The sequence below is a fragment of the Pseudophryne corroboree genome, chromosome 2, assembly GCF_028390025.1.
Source record: "Pseudophryne corroboree isolate aPseCor3 chromosome 2, aPseCor3.hap2, whole genome shotgun sequence".
Classification (NCBI taxonomy): domain Eukaryota; kingdom Metazoa; phylum Chordata; class Amphibia; order Anura; family Myobatrachidae; genus Pseudophryne; species Pseudophryne corroboree.
Window position 1 is genome coordinate 691,033,043 of NC_086445.1, and position 12,282 is coordinate 691,045,324.

The following is a 12,282-nucleotide window of genomic DNA, read 5'->3' on the forward strand; positions in this document are numbered from 1 at the left end:
TTCTTGCTTGTGACATTAGTATTTCTATACCTGTTCCATGGATAGATCATGGAATATTAAAACTTTGCAAGGTATAGATACAAGCAATGGACCTTATTCAGGTTTGTTAGCAAACCACAAAAAGCACACTAATGAGCAAAACCATTTGCAGTGCAGGTGAGGCACATGTAACATGTGCAGAGCAGGCTTGCCTACCCTCCTGCATTCAGCGGGAGGCTCCCGATATTTAGATAAGCCTCCCGTTGCCACGGAATCCTTGACAGCCCTCCCGGTTTTTAAAGGCCCTTTTTAAATGTGGACTGCACATGCGCAAGTCCAGAGAGGCCGACGGGCAGGGCCAGCATGGGAAAATTCAAGCCTGGCTGGCCACCGCAGGGTTGTGTGTAGGAGTGGCCATCATACACACTGCAGCAGGGCGCTGCTTCTCTGTGGCTGGCTCCTCCCACCACACTCAGGGCAGCAGCATCTGTGGATCAGCCCAGCAGCAGCTTCCTCCTCTTGCTCCTCGCCTCTCACTGGGGGTCTCTGCACTGACTCCTACACTGTCCCGGGGTCAGCCATTACAGGAAGTATCAAGGTAACTTGGTGGTGTTGAGGGTAACGTGTGGGAATGGAGGCTGTGTGTAATATAATCTGATGTAACCAGTGGCGGAACTAGCGAGTGGTGGGCCCAGGTGCAACAAAATGCTTTGCCCCCCCCCCCCCCTCATCCCGTCCAAGTCCACCCCCTCACCCCTGGAGAGGATCTGGTGAGGGGGACCTGCTCAGGGCCAGGGAAATGGATACCTAGCAACAGTGCCGTAACTAGACATTTTAGTGCTATGTGCAAGAAATGGCATTGGCGCCCCCCCCCCCCCTCAATGTAAAATAGGGGCAGTGCGCGCCGCAGGCGCACGCAAAAAATCTCGGGACGTGGCTTCATGGGGAAGGGGTGTGGCCACAAAATAATATCAATTCATATTACGGTGCACAGTAGTCTCCATTATTCAAATTACGCTGCACAGTAGCACCACTACATTACGGCGGACAGATTCCTCTTTTTACACATTACAGCAGACAGCGCCCCCTTTTTACACATTATGGCAGACAGCGTCCTCTTTTTACACATTACGACAGACAGCATCCCCTTTTTTACACATTACGGCAGACAGAGTCCCCTTTTTATACATTACTTCAGACAGCATCCCCTTTTTTACACATTACGGCAGACAGCGTCCCCTTTTCTCAAACGTCCTAGAGGATGCTTGGGACTCTGTAAGGACCATGGGGTATAGACGGGATCCGCAGGAGACATGGGCACACTATAAGACTTTGAATGGGTGTGAACTGGCTCCTCCCTCTATGCCCCTCCTCCAGACCTCAGTTAGACTCTGTACCCAGGAGTGACTGGACACACACTAGGGGAGCTCTACAGAGTTTCTCTAAAGACTTTATTGTTAGGTTTTTTATTTTCAGGGAGACCTGCTGGCTACAGGCTCCCTGCATCGTGGGACTGAGGGGAGAGAAGTCAGACCTACTTCTTCTTAGTTAAGGGCTTTGCTTCTTAGGCTACTGGACACCATTAGCTCCAGAGGGTTCGATCACTTGGTTCGCCTAGCTGCTTGTTCCCGGAGCCGCGCCGTCACCCCCCTCACAGAAGCCAGAAGACAGAAGCCGGGTGAGTATGTGAAGAACAGAAGACTTCAGTGACGGCAGAAGACTTCAGTAACGGAGGTACAGTGTGGCGGTCGCGCTGCGCTCCAAGCTCCCACACACCAACGGCACTCACAGGGTGCAGGGCGCTGGGGGGGAGCGCCCCGGGCAGCAAGTTACTGAGGGTCAAATCCGCTGGCAAAACATGCATATTCGGTGCCCGGGCACCGTGCACGAACCCCCACCAGTATAAGGCAGCGGCCGCGCTGCGCGCATTGCTCCCACACACCAATGGCTTTGCAAGGGTGCGCGGGGGGGGGGGGTGCGCCCTGGGCAGCAATATAAACCTCTGTGTGTGTGATAAAACATGTATACAGTGCGTCGGCACTGTATACGGACCCCCCCCAGCATAAAAAAGTATTTTAATAGAGGGGCTGAAGCGCGCCGAGAAGGGGCAGGGCTTTGCCCTCACACAAAGATTCAGCGCCATTTTCTCCATGTCCCCGTTAAAAGCATGTATATAGTACAGATGAGGGGAGGCACGGTGTTTTAGTGCTATATAGAAGGAAATATAGCACTATTTTGGATAATGGGCGTGTAATCATTATTGTTGTGCATATATCTCTGTGTGTTCCCTGTCAGATATACCCACTATAGCTTTTTAGTCAACATATGTCGACATGCGTGATTGCTCTGTCACAAACAGCTGTGGGGATCACTGTCGGCATCGCATGAGCGTCCGCATGTCAGTCTGCTCTCACTAACCCTCCGCTGCAGTAAGGAGGGACACGGAGGGCACAGCGCGCGCCTCTCCTGTGTCCCTCCTGGGTCTCCGGCGGGTCTAATAAAGGAAGTGCCGTTCGTGAGCTCTGATTGGCTCACGAACCGGCACTTCCTTTAACAGACCCGCCGGAGGCCCAGGAGGGACACAGGAGAGGCGCGCGCTGTGCCCTCCATCACAAAACAGCGGGGGAGCGCTGGGGGGGCATATGCGGCACAGGGGGAGGGGGCTTATGTGGCACTGAGGGGGCATATGTGGCACTGGGGGGGTATATGTGTACCTGGCACATGGGGGGGGCTATGTTTGGCACTGGGGCATGTGAGTACTTGGCACTGTGGGGGAGTATCTGGCACTGGGGGCATATGTGGCACTGGGGGGGTATACGTGTACCTGGCACATGGGGGGGCTATATTTGGCACTGGGGGCATGTGAGTACTTGGCACTGTGGGGGAATATCTGGCACTGGGGGCATATGTGGTGCTGGGGGGTATATGTGTACCTGGCACATGGGGGGGGGCTATGTTTGGCACTGGGGCATGTGAGTACTTTGCACTGTGGAGGAGTATCTGGCACTGGGGGCATATGTGGCACTGGGGGGGTATACGTGTACCTGGCACATGGGGGGGCTATATTTGGCACTGGGGGCATGTGAGTACTTGGCACTGTGGGGGAATATCTGGCACTGGGGGCATATGTGGTGCTGGGGGGTATATGTGTACCTGGCACATGGGGGGGGGCTATATTTGGCACTGGGGCATGTGAGTACCTGGCACTGTGGGGGAATATCTGGCACTGGGGGCATATGTGGCACTGGGAGCACAGCCCTAGCAACAAGCACTACCCCCTAGCAACGAGCATGACACCCAGTGCATGAAACCCCTGGCAACGAGCATGACACCCTGAGCATGAAAACCCCTGGCACCGTGCATGGAACCAAGAGCATGAAACCTCTGGCAACGAGCAGGTAATTTAAAAGTATTTAGAAGACTTACTGTAGGACTTAATGTGTAATAGGCATTACGGTGTGGCATAATGTAGCACAGACATTGCGGTGTGTGTCATAATGTGTCACTGTTATGAGCCACGGCTGTGGCTCATTCCTGTTTTGCATTTTGGTTATGTATTTTATGTTATACTTCTGTTTCTCTTCCCCGTGGGTGTCATGGGGTGTTCGGAGCCCACCCTTAAGGAGAGGGTACTGTTATCAACCACAGGTAGTGGTTCATTCCTGTTTTCCGTTTATGTATTTTATGTTCTCTTGCAGGCCAGGATTTCCCTTTGCTCTGGTTTAGAAGACTCTGTTTGCTGCCGGTGGTGAGTCTGTGTAATTGCAGCCTGTTTCCATGTGTTTGGCCTCACCTGTCTGTTAATTGCATCTTGTCAGTTTGGAGTCGTGCAACAGGGCAGCTGCACAACATAATTAATTAGGGCTCTCTGTTATATTCTGGCTCAGTGCAATACACAGACGCCGGTGATAGTTCTGAGCTAGTTCCTGCCAGTTCCTGAGTTTCTGAGCTTCTGTCTAGCTGCTTCCAGTGTCCTGCCGTGAAGCGTTCCTGTCCAGAAGTCCTGTGGCTTCTTGGTGTCCACTGGTCTGTCGTTTGGGATTCTGCCTGTCCTCTGGTTCTGAGAGCCGGTGTCTGCTACATTGGGGGTTCCTGTCCGTTTGCCAGTATTTGTACCAGTTTTGCTTTGCCGCGTCCGTCGGCCTAGGCCGCTGTATTCTTTAGTTATATTTGTTACTGGTGTTTTGAAGAGGGTTCTGCATATGCTGTCACTGCCGGTACACAACAGTATTGTGTCGGCGTATGGACAGCATTTCCTTTGTTGTTTATCCTGGTGGCTGTGCCGCAAATACGTTTAGTTTTAGGTCTCTTTGTAGCCTCTAGCTCTCTGTTTGGTTTAGTTAGAGGTCCCCTTGTTATCATCCCGTTTCGGTTTACGCCTTGTCTCACATTAAGACCTGGGGGCATCGGAGTTGGGCAGAAATAATCCGCCCTTCAAACGCGGCTGCCGTGGGCCCAAGAAACCATAGTCTCGCAGGCGTAAACTGACCACGCGGGTGAAACAACGGAGGTAGGCTGCTAGGGGATATTATTACACCTTGCCATTATTTCAGCATCACGTTTGATAATGTCGATATTATCTTAAACCATAAAGCTATACCTTTAAACACACTTTTACCATTGAGCCGCTGCGGCCGCTAGACTTATTACACACGCTACGCACTTTGTACGTTATTTGCGTACAGAGTCCCATACGTTGTACGTACTTGGCGTACACACGCCGCGCTGGGTGTACAGAGTACGCACAGCGCGCGCACACACTTTTAATAAACTTTAAACCTTATTCGTAATACAATGCAATGTTATTCTTACACTCTAAACCATGTGCCGCAAAGCACTGTAATGATGTTACACCTTAAACCTTACGCAGCGCTGACGGTATAAAGTACCCGCTATGCGTACACACCTTATCAATACACTCTTAAACCTTATACAGTTAAATACACTTTAAACCCTAGCAGGGAAATGAGGACACAACACCGATTTGTAGTTAACCGCTGGGTTCTAACACCACAGTGGATTAATTGAAAGGGGATAACAGTATACAATATACAGTATACACTACAAGGCTAACAAGATAAATCTACAACAGAATAATGGCTACAGTCAATGTACATACGTGAGAATGTTCGCTTGCGCAACCTGGACCAGTCCTCTGCTCATCAGGTAGATAGCGTTCAGAGTCTCCCGACCGGCCAGGCAACAACAGGCTTTTTATACACAACTTCCATATACAATACAATGGTTACTGTAATCCCTTTGTCTATTGGACACAGAGATGCATCTTTACATTACAGGAGAGGTCATAGGTTGATTTGAAAAGGTGGGCGATGTCTTTCCCAACTGCTCTTGTGGGTGGTCTCCTCTGGATTCCCGCCGCATACATAATATACAGTAAATACAGTTTATATCTATATTCTACTTCTGCACATAACTATACGCAGGAACATGCAATCTTTCTATTGATAAAGCAGAATATTTATCTTATATAAAACCCTTTATGAGGTCTAAGAACACTGTACGCTATTTACGTAAGGAGTACCGTAAGGGTACGCACATTACGTAGCAATCGCTTAGCCGTAGTCGAGACGCTCAAGCGTCACGTTCGCTCACGGCCAAGAGATCACGGGCAGGCACGCTATTGGCTGCTGACTAACGTAATGATTCGCTATAGCCTAGCGGACGCTCGGGACCAAGAGGAGATCACCAGCGGCGCTGACGCTAACAATGTTAAACCTTTGTATCTAAACCATAAACAGTGTATTGTGCAGTAAAACCTTAGTGTAATGATAGAGTGTAAATGCAACACAGTATAACCTTATTAACTCAAAAGCTGTTTGAGCGTCACCGACGCTCTGAGAATACTAAACACTATGGGGTATATGCAATTGCGGTCGAATTCGCGGCAATTTTCGCCGTTTTTTAATTCGACTCAATTCGACAGGTGAATCCCGGAAGGTGGCTTCCGGAATTCACCATATTCAATGAAAAACGGATTCGCCAGAGTCGCGGGCGAAAATCGGCCGATTTGGCGGATTTTGCCGCGATTTTAAAAAACGGTAAAAAAACGTGAAAAACCCGAAAAAAAAATGGCGTGGGGTCCCCCCTCCAAAGCATAACCAGCCTCGGGCTCATCGAGCTGGTCCTGGTTCTAAAAATGCAGGGGAAAAATTGGCCAGGGATCCCCCGTATTTTTAAAACCAGCACCGGGCTCTGCGCCTGGTGCTGGTGCCAAAAATACGGGGGACAAAAAGAGTAGGGGTCCCCCGTATTTTTAACACCAGCATCGGGCTCCACTAGCTGGACAGATAATGCCACAGCCGGGGGTCACTTTTATGCCGTGCCCTGCGGCCATGGCATTAAATATCCAACTAGTCACCCCTGGCCGGGGTACCCTGGGGGAGTGGGGACCCCTTCAATCAAGGGGTCCCCCCCCCCAGCCACCCAAGGGCCAGGGGTGAAGCCCGAGGCTGTCCCCCCCCATCCAATGGGCTGCGGATGGGGGGGGCTGATAGCCTTTTGTGATAATAAAAAGATATTGTTTTTTCCAGTAGTACTACAAGTCCCAGCAAGCCTCCCCCGCAAGCTGGTACTTGGAGAACCACAAGTACCAGCATGCGGGAGAAAAACGGGTCCGCTGGTACCTGTAGTACTACTGGGAAAAAAATACCCAAATAAAAACAGGACACACACACCTTGATAGTAAAACTTTATTACACACTACCGACACACACATACTTACCTATGTTGACACGCCGACTGCCACGGTCTCCGACGATCCGAGGGTACCTGTGAAAAAATTATACTCACCTTCCAGCGTCCAGAGATAAATCCACGTCCAGAGAGTAAAATCCACGTACTTGTTTAAAAAAAAAAACACGCAAAAACCCGCTCCATACCGGACTAGAAAGGGGTCCAATGTTTTCACATCAGACCCCTTTCTCCCGAATGCCGGGACATCACGTGACTCCTGTCACTGACGTCCCTTCAGCCAATCAGGAAGCGCTACTTCCGTGGCGCTCACCTGATTGGCTGTGCGCTGTCTGTACTGTGACAGCACATCGCAAAGCCGCTCCATTACTTTCAATGGTGGGAACTTTGCGGGTAGCGGTGGGGTCACCCGCCGGTCAGCCGCTGACCGGCGGGTGACCTTACCGCTAGCCGCTAAGTTCCCACCATTGAAAGTAATGGAGCGGCTTTGCGATGTGCTGTCACAGTACAGACAGCGAACAGCCAATCAGGTGAGCGCAACGAAGTTGCGCTTCCTGATTGGCTTAGAGACCTTTCTGTGACAGCTGTCACTGACAGGTCTCATTCGTGGAAAGGTGTCCCATGTGTCAGCATGGGACCCCTTTCAGTCCGGCATGGAGCGGGTGTTCGGTTTGTTTTTTTGCCAAGTACGTGGATTTATCTCTGGACCATGGCTGAGGTGAGTATATTGATCTTTTCTTTTCAGGTATCCGTGGATTCCACATGGAGAAGAGGACCGATGTCGGCGTGTGAACATAGGTAAGTATGTGTGTGTCGACGTATGAAATAAAGTTTTACTGTCGACGGTGTGTGTGTCCTGTTTTTATTTGGGTATTTTTTTCCCAGTAGTACTACAGGTACCAGCGGGCCCGTTTTTCTCCCGCATGCTGGTACTTGTGGTTCTCCAAGTACCAGCTTGCGGGGGAGGCTTGCTGGGACTTGTAGTACTACTGGAAAAAACAATATCTTTTTATTATCACAAAAGGCTATCAGCCCCCCCATCCGCAGCCCATTGGATGGGGGGGGACAGCCTCGGGCTTCACCCCTGGCCCTTGGGTGGCTGGGGGGGGGGACCCCTTGATTGAAGGGGTCCCCACTCCCCCAGGGTACCCCGGCCAGGGGTGACTAGTTGGATATTTAATGCCACGGCCGCAGGGCACGGCATAAAAGTGACCCCCGGCTGTGGCATTATCTGTCCAGCTAGTGGAGCCCGATGCTGGTGTTAAAAATACGGGGGACCCCTACTCTTTTTGTCCCCCGTATTTTTGGCACCAGGCGCAGAGCCCGGTGCTGGTTTTAAAAATACGGGGGATCCCCTGTCAATTTTTCCCCCGCATTTTTAGAACCAGGACCAGCTCGAAGAGCCCGAGGCTGGTTATGCTTTGGAGGGGGGACCCCACGCCATTTTTTTTTATGATTTCACCGTTCCAGCATAAAAATAATAATAATATTTTAAAAAATATATAAATAATATTTGTGCCTCCAAAAAAAAAAAAAAAAGTACCTAATCCCTTCTAATATAAATAGATCTGCTATTCCCCCCCAAAAAAACACAAAAAAAAACATGTTTAAAATTTTTTTATTTGTTTTCACCCTCCAAAGTGTGGCGGATTGAAAATGACGAATTTGCTGTCTAAAAGCACTGCTGTCGAATTTCCAAACTTGAATTGAATATGCTTTGGTCGAATTGCAGCACTTGTATCATTGCAGAAAAGTCGAATTTGCAAAAAGTCGAATTTCAAAAAGTCGAATTTTGAAAGTCCGTTTTTTGGTCGGAAAGCACTGAATTGCATAGGCGATTTTTTTTTTTGGTCGAAAATGACCCGAAATTCGACAATTTCGGGAATTCGACCGCAATTGCATATACCCCTATAAGAAATACACAGATACCTGGGCTTAGGGTCCAACGCCTAATAAATATATATTATGAATGATATACTTGCAAAAGAATTAACACAATACAAGTCATACACTACAATATAACATAGACTACCTAACCAGATAACTACACAGGAAATACAATACAATACAATTATGTTTTAAGGGAAAATAAGAGAGAAAGAGGAGAAGAGAGAGAGAGAGAAATGGCCCACAATAACAGTAAGAACAATATGGTTGCGGAGAAACACCTACGCACAAGGGGAAACGATCGCATGCGCCTCTGGACATCCAGCTCCCGATTTTCAGCAATGATAACCGTTGAAGAGTGAGTGCTGGATGTGATCGGCTTGTCTATTTATGCCCCATACACAATACAATTCAATGGTCCCTACAATCTCATTGTCACAACTGAGGGCCTGAGCTGACGGGAGGCAGCCTCAGTTGTAGGGGCTGAGATGTACCGGAACCTGGGAGGTTGTATCAGACCCCTGGACATGTAAGTAACATGAATAATAACTGCCCGAAGGCGTGACCACGACAACTTAGATAAAAGTCAATGATGTTTATTATGACAACTCCGCATCACAGCAGCAATAAAAGAAAACGTAAAAGTCAGCAAAGAATAAATACAGTTCCTGAGTACTACAGCATGGCAGGAGCCACAGGGCACTGGTAGTGTGAGATAGTTCTTATGATCTTCTAGATGGAAAGTCCTTACCAGGCCCGGCTGTAGCAATGGAGATAACCCAGGATTATACCAGCTGGTGTTCCAGGAAGAGCTGGGTTGCTGAAGGTAAAACAGCTGCTGTGGATACTGGCTGGAACCAGACTGTTGTTAGCACGGAGTGGATACTGGCTGGAACCAGTTAAATAATAAATGAACTTTGGGAGCGATGAAATGTGAACTGAAATGTAGAACTTGAGAGCGGAGAAATAATAATTCCGGTGGAGAGTGGTAAAGTGTAGAAAGGACACCGGCCCTTTAAGGGAAGCTGTACTCTGCAGGAAGCTGAGGCTGGAAGCAGGTAGTGTTGTAGCTGGAAACAGATGAATCCACAATGGATTGGAGAGTCAGGCTACACCGCAGGTGGAATGCTGGTGCGGGTCTCTATGGTGGAAGTCTTGAGACAGGAGCTGGAACCTGGAAGACAATCATAGAAGAGAGACAAACAGGAACTAGGTTTGACAACCAAAGCACTGACGTCTTCCTTGCTCAGGTACAGCTTACTTATACCTGCAGCAAGGAAGGGGTTGGCTAGGCAATTATGCAAATCAACAACACAGACAGCAGATTGGTGGAAATGATCAGATGACAGAATCCAAGATGGCTGCGCCCATGCAGACACTTGGAGGGAAGTTTGGTTTGTAATCCATGTGGTCTGGGAAACAGTAATGGCGGCGCCGGCCACCGGAGACAGGAGACGCCAGGCTGATAGATGCACATTTAACCACGCGGGCACAGCGGAGGCCGCGGCTGATGAAAAGACCACTCTGTATGTGGAAACTCAGGAACAGCGGAATCCGGTCCTGGAACGCTGAGCCCGCCTTAGGAGGCATCTGAAGGGTAAGTAATGGCGTCCAGATACCCGGATCGTGACAGCACCCCCCTCTTTAGGAGTGGCCCCAGGACACTTCTTAGGCTTTAAAGGAAACTTTGCGTGGAAATTTCGGACCAAGGCAGGAGCATGGACGTCAGAGGCATTGGTCCAAGAGCGTTCTTCAGGACCATAGCCCTTCCAGTCAATGAGATACTGAAGTTGACCGTAACGGTGACGTGAGTCCAGGATCTTGGCCACTTCATACTCAACGCCTCGTTGAGTTTGGACTTTCGGAGTTGGTGGAAGTGAGGAATGAAACCGATTCAAGATTAGCGGTTTCAACAGGGAAACATGGAATGTCCTGGGTATTTTTAAGAAGGGAGGTAACTGGAGTCTGTAAGCAACAGGATTGATGACTTGATCAATTTTGAAAGGACCGATGTAGCGAGGTGCAAACTTCATACTGGGAACTCTTAACCTCAAATTCTTCGTGGATAACCATACCCGATCACCCACCTTGAGAGCAGGAACTGCTCGACGCTTCTTATCCGCAAACTTCTTGTACCTGAACGATGCCTTGAGCAGAGCTGATCGTACGCTCTTCCAGATATTGGCAAACTGATGCAAGGTGATATCCACTGCGGGAACAGAAGTTGCTGGAAGCGGTTGGAACTCAGGGACTTTAGGGTGGAATCCAAAGTTGGTGAAGAATGGTGTTGAAGAAGATGAAGAATGATACTGGTTGTTATGACAGAACTCGGCCCAGGGAAGTAATTGAACCCAGTCATCTTGAGAGGAGGACACATAGATGCGGAGGAAGGCCTCCAAGTCCTGATTCACCCTCTCAGTTTGACCATTGGTCTGAGGATGGTAAGCCGTGGAAAACTTTAACTTGACTTGGAGGACTTGACATAAACTTCGCCAGAATTTGGCTGTGAATTGAACTCCTCGATCTGAGATAATTTCTTCTGGAAGACCGTGGAGTCGGAAGATCTCTTGTATGAATACTTGAGCCAACTTGGAAGCTGACGGAAGACCGGTGAGAGGAATGAAGTGTGCCATCTTGGTGAACCGGTCAACTACCACCCAGATGGTATTGAACTTGTTGCACATGGGCAAATCTGTAATAAAATCCATCGACAAATGGGTCCATGGTCGACGGGGAACAGATAGTGGAACCAGTTGCCCCACAGGCGACTGGCGGGATACTTTATGTTGAGCACACTTTGGGCAAGATGCAATAAACTCCAAAACGTCCTTTTTCAGAGTTGGCCACCAATAGGACCTAGAGATAAACTCCAGGGTTTTTTGGATACCTGTATGTCCGGCAAAACGGGAAGCATGGGCCCAATGCATGAGCTTCTTCCTTAGTGTCGGCTTCACAAAACTTTTCCCTGATGGGGGCGTAGAGTCCATCCCTACCGTGGAGAATGCCAACGGATTTATAATAGGATGCTTGTCTGAAGACTCTGACTCATTTTCTTGCTCCCATGAGCGGGAAAGGGCATCGGCCTTGCGATTCTGAGAGCCCGGACAGAACTGGAGTTTAAAGTCGAACCTGGAAAAGAAAAGTGCCCATCTGGCCTGACGAGGGTTGAGACATTGTGCGCCTTTTAGATATAGAAGGTTCTTGTGGTCTGTAAGGATGGTGATTGAATGAGAAGCTCCCTCCAACAGATATCTCCACTCCTCTAGAGCGAGCTTGATGGCTAGCAACTCCTGGTCGCCAATGGCATAGTTGCGCTCCGCTGGGGAGAACTTCCGTGAGAAGAAACTGCAAGGATGTAAATGACCATCTTTAGCCCTCTGAGATAACACCGCTCCTACTCCAACGGAGGAGGCATCCACCTCTAAGATGAAAGGAGAGTCGATGTCAGGCTGTTTCAGGACAGGTGCAGAGATGAACCTCTGTTTTAAAAGATGAAAAGCTTGCATGGCTTCTTCAGACCACTTGGACGGGTTAGCACCCTTCTTGGTGAAAGCAGTAATAGGCGCCACAATGGTGGAAAAGTCTCGTATAAACTTTCGGTAATAATTGGCGAACCCTAAGAACCTCTGGACCCCTTTGAGGGTTAAGGGTACCGGCCAATTCTGGATTGCTTGTAGTTTCTCAGGATCCATCTCTAGTCCGGAA